Source organism: Lampetra planeri, chromosome 27 (genome assembly GCF_965212315.1).
Source record: "Lampetra planeri chromosome 27, kcLamPlan1.2.h2, whole genome shotgun sequence".
Lineage (NCBI taxonomy): Eukaryota > Metazoa > Chordata > Hyperoartia > Petromyzontiformes > Petromyzontidae > Lampetra > Lampetra planeri.
The window spans coordinates 10626265-10635763 of NC_136133.1; positions in this window are offsets into that span (position 1 = coordinate 10626265).

Consider the following 9499-nt stretch of genomic DNA (forward strand, 5'->3'; position numbering starts at 1 on the left):
CCAGCTTGACCAGGTCAATAAAGTACAGTTATAGGTCCTGTTGAAATTCCATGCACTTCTGTTGTAGCAGACGGACAGAGAATGTGGTGTCTGTCCAGGACCGCCCTGGCCTGAAACCACATTGGGGCTCCGCAAGCCTCTCCTCAGCGTGCCTGGCAAGGCGATGTGTTGAATAATCCTTGCCTGGACCTTTCCCGGAACACCTGCAGACAAAGACCCCAGGTATACATAGCCTCACTAGCATCACTAGGGTTGGTGTCACCCAGTGCGGTAACTCATGGTGTCACCCCTCATGGACCTCCGCCCGTACCATACCATACCGAATCTTTAGGAATGTTTTTTGTACTGTTACTCGTAAATCGTAATTCCCATATATCACTGAATGTAATAGAAATAGTGATATAAACAACTAGCAAAATTAAAATTACACCTTCAAATTACAATATTTCCTTTTATTACTACTTCATTCTAAAAAAGTTATCGATATAGGCTCACAAATACTAATTACCACAATATTATAGCTAAAACACCAGCAAATTTGACAAAACCAGCGACTATAAAAACATCAGCAGCGCGTGCTCGTGGCGCGTGCAGACGACACCACGTGACTTCAAGCGTCACTGGAGTTGGGTAACAATGGCAGCTCTGACCGGAGCGCATTATTAATGATGGTTCAAAAAGTAAATTCGCATCGAGTTTTATCCTTGTAGGTATATTGATACAGTGCGTGTAAGCTTGGCTTACGAATAATGTTTTTGTTATAATTAATTACAGGGATATTTTTTTTCATAAAAAAAGAATAAATTCCTATTGAAACACACAAATTGTATAGACAGTCATTTTGGTGTCACCCAGTGCGGCCCGCACCCCTAGAGACGCAACTGCATCGCCTTAACAAACGCCACGTAGATAGAAAATAAATACCGGAGCAGATAGTATTGCCGTCTTTGCTCTACTAACTGTTGGTCACCTAATATACAAACCAATAGCCCATATTTTCAACCTGTCCATCAAAGAAGCATCAGTTCCTCTAGATTGGAAACATTCCTATGTTCGTCCACTTCACAAAGGGGGCCCTAAAAATGATCCAAATAACTACCGACCTATCTCAATTTTGTCCCCGTTGATGAAATTTTTTGAAAAATTATTGAACTACCAAATTAGCAGTTTCCTGTCCGCCAACAATCTATTACATCTAAAACAATCTGGGTTCCGAAAAAAATACAGCACCACATCTGCTGCATTAGACTCTCTGAATCACATTTACAGTAGCCTTGATAATAAGCAGTACTGCGCCTGTCTTTTTCTTGACTTGTCCAAAGCTTTTGATACAGTAGACCACAACATCCTGCTTAGTAAAATAAGTTGCCTCGGTTTTTCCGAAAACACAGTAAAATGGTTAAAAAATGACCTCTTTTCTCGCACCCAAACTGTATTCACAGATGGTTGGAGGTCAAACAGTGTTAAGATAACAAAAGGGGTTCCACAGGGTTCCATTCTCGGCCCCTCTTGTTCTCTCTTTATGTAAATGACTTGGACACTGAACTGGATTATTCCAGGGTAAATATTCTTGCATATGACACGGTACTGATTACTGCTAAGCTCCAGAGTGATTTCAACAAACTACAACATCAGCTAGTTGCTCTTAAACTAGTCCTAAATCCTGCCAAAACCAAGGTGCTATGCTTCTCACCAGGACTAAAGCGGGAAGTTATTTTCCCCCAATTACATTCCTTAAATAATGATAAAATAGAGCAAGTCAAGATCTATAAGCATCTTGGGGTCATCCTGGATTCAAAACTGAATTTTGGAGATCACATTGATTATATTGGGAAAAAGACAAAAATTTAAATTGGTTTTCTATATCGACACAAGCACTGCTTCCCCCCTATGTTCCGTTTGGAATTGATAAAAGCTACCATACTGCCTCTACTTGATTACTGTGACATTGTGTATATGTAATGTAGTAACTCGGCGGGAGACGACTTCATGGGTAGCACACTCTTTATTTCACCAACTTCGTTCCACAGGTGACTAACACCCACTGTAGTATCTCGGGTGACTAACACCCACTTGGTTACTCGGGTGACTAACACCCACTTGGTTACTCGGATGACTAACACCCACTTAGCTACTCTGGTGACGAACACCCACTGAGCTACTCGGGTGACCAACACCCACTTAGCTACTCTGGCGACTAACGCCCACTGAGCTACTCGGGACACACCCTGCCGGGGTGTCCGTCTCGACTGTGGGTCCCCCAGTCCCGACCCACATGGGCGTTGGACCACGGGTCCCCCAGTCTCGCCTCCGAGCCACACAGGGCCCCGGTCCCTACAAGGACAGTGGGACTAGGGGTCTCGGGGCACTACGTCTTCAACTCCGTCTTCGATTTTCAACTGGTTAACAACAACCCCGAGTGCTCTCGCGCGTCCCCCTTTATACCCCACCTGCGGACGTCGCTGAGAGCACCCATCCTATTTGACCAATCACTGGGCGCTGGCTACGATCCTGTTTTCCCACATCTCAGCGCGCCTCACCACCCACGCCGCGCCGCCCCGTCATCCGTCACTCCTGGCGCACGCGTCCACACCACGCCCACAACGCGTGCCCAACCCCGCACCCCGTGCCGCCCCGTGATCCATCACTGTCACTGTCGGCGCACGTCAACACCACCACTACATCACCCCCTACCACATAGCTCGCAGCCGACCCGGCTGCTATAAAAATATACAACACCCCCTTCCCCCTGTGTGCCCCGTAACACAACAACAAGAACAACAACCAACGTAACAACGCAACACAATGCGAACACTGCCATCCGCAACCATCAACCAATGCCACTACAACAACAGAACAATATGTACAATCCGGCGAGTGACAATACCAAATGTGTATGCAGAAAAGAAAAATATATATATATTTTTTTCTTTTTTTTTTCTTCCGACTCGTGCAGCGTCCCATTCTTTCCGAGCGTCCCTAGAACGGGACATCACCCCGGCAGAGGGGAAACACCGGGCGAGCTCGGGGTTGAAAAATGTCTTCATGAAAAGTGTTGTGCCCTAGCCCGAGTCCGCCTTGCCGGTCCGTTGTACGGCACCAGACGCGGTTGACCGTCCGGTGGTGCCGGCAGTTCAGGAAGACATGGGCCAGGCATCGGGGATCCGCGCGTGCCGCGGGGTTCCGGTACCCGACGGTCAGCAGCCGTCAGGCCCGAGACACCTGGGGGTGGGTCAGGTGGAGACACGTGAGGATCAGCCTGCGACACATCCCTCCCCGAGTCGACGGTCACATCACACGCCCGGTCGTTACGGCACAGAACGGGGTCACACGGTGCCGCATAGGGTTTCAGTCGGGAGGGGTGCACGTACCAACGGCGTTTTCCCCATTTAATCTGTATACTCTGGGGTCGTGCAACCCGCACAATTTCCACCGGTCCCCTCCAAGGTCTCAACAATTTGGGGGACGTAGCCAACGGTGCATGTGGACAATGCAGCCAGGCCTTATCGCCTGGTTCCCAATCGTGCGTATGCACCCTCCGTCCATGCAATCTGTCGTTCGCGATTTGCCGAGACCGCGAATTCAATCTCGCTGCCTCCCGCGCTTCAGTCAATTTGGCGATATTAAATTTGATGTGGTCTGCCAATTTAGATTTCGCACGTGGCTGGGAAATCCCCAGTTGGACGTCCATGGCCGGATCGGCCTCCCGCCCATATATAAGAAAAAATGGGGAAAACCCCGTCGCCGCATGAGGGGCCATTCGATAGGCCGCGAGTACCCCCGGCACCTGTAAGTCCCAATCAACCTGATCGTCGCAGACCTGTTGGCACAGCATAGACGTAATCGTCCTGTTCAGACGTTCAACCATCCCGTCAGTCTGCGGGTGGTACGGGGAAGTACGCACTTTCTTTGCACCCAACAGGTCGCACACCTCGCGCAGCAAAACGCTCAAAAAATTCTTCCCTTGATCCGTCAGCAAGCGTTCGGGGGCGCCCTTGTCCAAAACATAACCTTGGACAAAGGCGTCCGCCACTGCTGCAGCCGACTGGTTGGCGAGTGGCCATGCCATGGGCCATCGGGTGAAGTACTCTACGCCAACCAGCAGGAACCTATTTCCCCTCGGTGTAGCAGGAAAGGGCCCCAAGATGTCTAACGCAACCAATTCGTTTGTGCGCGAAACTTGAATGGATTGCAGCGGTGGATTAGCCGCCAATGGTGGCGGTTTTCGTTGGGCGCACCCTACGCATCCCTTAAGAATGTTCGCCACGTCGTTACCCATCCCCGGCCAATAATAGTCTCGCTGGATTAGGGCGAGCGTTTTGTGAAAACCCAGATGCATGAGTCGTTCATGAGCAGCCAGAACGACCCTACCCCGCATAGCAAAAGGCACAACGAGCACGTGACGCCGGGACATGTTGTCCCACTTCATCAAGAGGCCCTGTCTGCACACCCAGGAACCGACCCGCGCATCCCCTACCTCGGGAGCGTCAACTTTCCGACGTAGTGTAAGTAGGGAGCTGTCGGACATTTGGAGATGGCCCCACTCAATGAGGGGCAACGATAACAGCGAGTCCCTCCCCGTGGGAGCGTCGACACCCGCGGTGTCAGTGGCGGCGAGCGCAACTCCCGCGGGGTGGGCGACCGGGGGTTTACACCGCGTCGATCTCAGCAAACATGCGCAGTCCGTGCGCGGTGGTAACCGCGACAAGGCGTCCGCATTTGAGTGTCGTAATCCCTTGCGGTAAATCGTCGTGAATTGGTAGTCCTGAAGGACCTCCAACCATCGGGACAATTGGCCGGATGGCTGCGCCACCCGCATAGCGTATTGAAGAGCCGCATGGTCCGTACGAACCGTAAAATGACGGCCGTAAAGATACGGCCTGAATTGCTGTGTAAAAAACACAATCGCTAACAATTCACGGCGAGTCACGCAATAGCGTTGTTCGGCGGGGGAAAGAACTCTACTACCGTAGGCGACCACCCGTTCAACCCCCCCGACCACCTGTGAGAGCACTCCCCCAATACCCGTGTTGCTGGCATCCGTGTCAAGCAAAAACGGTTGCGTGAAATCGGGGTAACACAAGGGGGGAGCCTGCACCAAGGCGTCACGAAGGGAGCAGAACGCAGCCTCCTCTTCCGCCCCCCAGTGAAACCGCACACCCTTAGCCATCAAAGCGTGCAGGGGCCTGGCTATGGTGGCAAACTGCTTGACAAAACGACGGTAATAGGAGGCGAATCCAATAAAGCTGCGAACCTCCGTGACCGAGGTTGGCGTTGGCCATGAGCTGACGCAGTGCGTCTTAGCAGGGTCTGTCGAGATCCCTGAACGACTCACAATATGGCCCAAATACCTGACCGATTCCCGAAGCAGAAAACATTTAGCCGGTTTAAATTTAAGCTTAGCGAAACGCATCCTGAGAAACACCGCTCTCAGTCGCTGGAGGTGCTCCTCAAAAGTCCGGCTGAAAACGATGATATCGTCGAGATAAATCAAACAGGTGTCCCATTGGAGGCCCGACAAAACCAATTCCATGAGCCTCTGGAACGTGGCGGGAGCGGAATGTAAGCCCATGGGCAAACGGTTGAATTCAAATAGGCCACCAGGTGTCCGGAAAGCGGTTTTAGGTTTAGATTCGTTATCGAGGGGCAATTGCCAAAATCCGGAAAGCAGATCGAGTGTGGAAAAAAACTGTGCTCCCGCCAAGGCATCCAGCGACTCATCCATCCTGGGGAGCGGATACGCATCCGCCATCGAGAATTTGTTTAAGCGGCGGAAATCGACACAGAACCGCAAAGACCCGTCCTGTTTTTTAACTAGAACAATAGGAGCATCCCACGGACTAGAAGAGGGCGAAATGATGTCGGCCGCCAACATGTCATTAACCGCCGACTGCACATGCTCCTTCTCGGCTGGGCTGAGCCGGAAGAGATTCTGTCGAATAGGGGCCGCGTCCCCCGTAGCTATGTGGTGGCGCAACAGGTCTGTGCAGCCGATATCGTACTTATGTCTGCTGAACACGTCAGCAAACTCGAGTAGCAAACCCCTCAATGCTCCCAATTGCACCTTGGACAAGTTAGCAGACCCGGCACACAACGAGTCCAACCACTCTGTCCCCTCATCACTTGGAGGATGCGACTCGACACTGAAATCGGCGTGAGCAACGAGCTGTTCCTCAACGGGTAGCGGCGCGGCGTGAGCCAGCACCGTTCCCTGCGTAATTATGGCCGGCCGCGACCCCGTATTCAGGACCATTACGAACGGCTCACTGTCCCCTCTCACCATGGTTTGAGCTACCGCCAAGTCGAGGCCACTTTTGGCCCTGTTAGACGGCCCCAACAGTACTCCCTGTGCCCCCGCACCCACCCCGAGTGGTTTCCTCAACCGAAGGGGTACCAACATTTGCGATCCCGGGGGCACCCGTACAGTCTGAGTTGCCAGCGCCTGCACCGTCGCACAAACCGTGCGTATTTTGGTAGGGCTCGTCAAGAACGGAACCCACAGTCCCGACGGAAGCTCAATGCAGGCCTGATCTATGAGAATGTTGATGGGCATTTTGGACAAAAAGTCCGTACCTAGCAAACAAGGAACGGCCAGCGATGATGATACAAAAATAGGGCCCGCCAATTTGATGTCACCAATGCAAATAGTCGCCCGAATCTGGCCGATGATCCCCAGGGATCCCCCATTCGCCGCATAAAATGGCACGTCCACAGGCAGAAGGGGTCGACTTTGGACGGGAAGAATGTTATAAATAAGGTCCGAAATGATAGTGGCCGACGCACCCGTGTCCACAAGCACCCGGACCTCAACCCCGTCAATAAACCCCGTTACCACGGACGACCCGGCCGACGCAGCCACTATCCTGTGGGCCAATTCGGACCATTCGACTGCTTGCGGGCCGTGTACGGACCCCACTCGCCGAAGTGAACCCCCAGCACCCAGACGCGGACCCCCCACCGCCAAGCGGCGACCCGAACGTGCCGCGTATGTGGACCGAGCGTGTGAGGTGCCGCGACTTGCCGGGTTTAGTTGGGATGACTTGTGGGCCTGGTCGTTGTCCCGACGTGGTCCCGTGGCGCGCTGACGCAGAGCCCGGCACCCGGCTGCGACGTGACCCCGAAGGCCGCAGTTGTAGCAGACGACGAGGGACGTCGTAGGTTTCGGTTGCTCCAGCTTGCGGGATGAACGTGTGGGTGAACGACCTCCCGTTCTCCACTCCCCCGGACGCGATACAGCGAAGGCCTGCTCCCGATCCGCAGCTGGCTGAGGCTCGGCGATCGTGGCGGCCGGTGCCGCGTTCCCCGCCAATTTGCAGACGACCGTCGGCTTGCGCTTGAGGACCTCGTACGCGTGAATACTCGTGGCGATCGCCAGGGAGCAGATATCCATTTCGTCCGCCACATTGATGGGGACTCCCAACTCGTGGGCCAACGCCAGCAGCTGCTCCGTCACCATGGCGTCCTTCCCCTCCTTGTCCATGCGGGGAAAAGCTGCGTCCGCCAGGGCGAGCAGCGCCGTGCGATAGGCGAGCGTTGTTTCTCCAACCACCTTCCGCCGATCGTAGAATTGGTGGCGGCAGGTCGAGGGCGGGCCGAACACCTTAGCCATTAGGTGTAGCGCAGCCTGGAGCGTTGAGCGAGACGACCTTGGGGCCGATGTGAAGGCTGCAAGCGCGTCGTCGTCGAACATCGCTGGCAGAGCGCGCAGGGCAGTGGTGTCGGACCACCCCGACATTTCTTGATGTGCGAGGAACCTTCGGTGGAAGGCTCCCCAGTCGCCTCCGTCTGCCTTGAACGCCGACAGCGCGGGCAATCGTTGCTGGAGGACTCGGTCGTCGTCGTCGTCGGAACGATTTTCCCCCGCGCCACTGTGGTTGTAGAAAATGTCGGCTCTGTCAGCAGTCGCACCCTGGAGAGCTCCGGCGCGCGCCGATGACGCGGGCCGCGCTGAGTGGAGGTCTCCGGCCACGTGGTGTCCCCGCTTCCCGCCAAACAATGGCGGTCCCTCAAAAACGGCGCCAACTTCAAAACTTTTGGCGCGAAGCGCCTTCTGGCGGGAACCCTCCAGCCGCGCCGCCTCCTCCAACCCCGCAGCCGTCTCTCCGCCCGCTGGAACGGAGATCTCCGCCAAAACTGCAGCGGCGGCGAGCAGCAACTCCGCCAGGCGGGAGTGTGCGTCCTGTAGGCTGGTGTCGGAGGCGAGCTGAGCGTCGGCCATCGCTGCGAAGTGCTGCATCGGCGGCAACTCCTCGTCCTCTCCTCCCGAGGTTGGTGTCTCCGGTACGCCGTCGTCTTCCCGATCTCGCTCGTGGGTACGGGTAGTCTTCCTAGTATCCATTCTTCTTGAAGACAGGTTTACTTCTGACGCCAGTTGTAATGTAGTAACTCGGCGGGAGACGACTTCACGGGTAGCACACTCTTTATTTCACCAACTTCGTTCCACAGGTGACTAACACCCACTGTAGTATCTCGGGTGACTAACACCCACTTGGTTACTCGGGTGACTAACACCCACTTGGTTACTCGGGTGACTAACACCCACTTGGTTACTCGGGTGACTAACACCCACTTAGCTACTCTGGTGACTAACACCCACTTAGCTACCCGGGTGACTAACACCCACTTAGCTACTCGGGCGACTAACACCCACTTAGCTACTCGGGTGACAAACACCCACTGAGCTACTCGGGTGACCAACACCCACTTAGCTACTCTGGCGACTAACGCACACTTAGCTACTCGGGTGACGAACACCCACTGAGCTACTCGGGTGACCAACACCCACTTAGCTACTCTGGCGACTAACGCCCACTGAGCTACTCGGGACACACCCTGCCGGGGTGTCCGTCTCGACTGTGGGTCCCCCAGTCCCGACCCACATGGGCGTCGGACCACGGGTCCCCCAGTCTCGCCTCCGAGCCACACAGGGCCCCGGTCCCTACAAGGACAGCGGGACTAGGGGTCTCGGGGCACTACGTCTTCAACTCCGTCTTCGATCTTCAACTGGTTAACAACAACCCCGAGTGCTCTCGCGCGTCCCCCTTTATACCCCACCTGCGGACGTCGCTGAGAGCACCCATCCTATTTGACCAATCACTGGGCGCTGGCTACGATCCTGTTTTCCCACATCTCAGCGCGCCTCACCACCCACGCCGCGCCGCCCCGTCATCCGTCACTCCCGGCGCGCGCGTCCACACCACGCCCACAACGCGTGCCCAACCCCGCACCCCGTGCCGCCCCGTGATCCATCACTGTCACTGTCGGCGCACGTCAACACCACCACTACATATAAATCAGCCCCAAGTACTGTACTGAAGAAGCTTGACTCAATGTATCACTCGGCCTTAAGATTAGCATTGAACTGCCCATATAGGACTCACCACTGTGATCTCTACATTGGGTCAAACTTAACATCTCTGAATGTTCGACGGCTTGTGCACCAGATCTTATTTATTCATGATGTACTTGCAAAAAAATCCGCAGATTACCTGTTGCATCT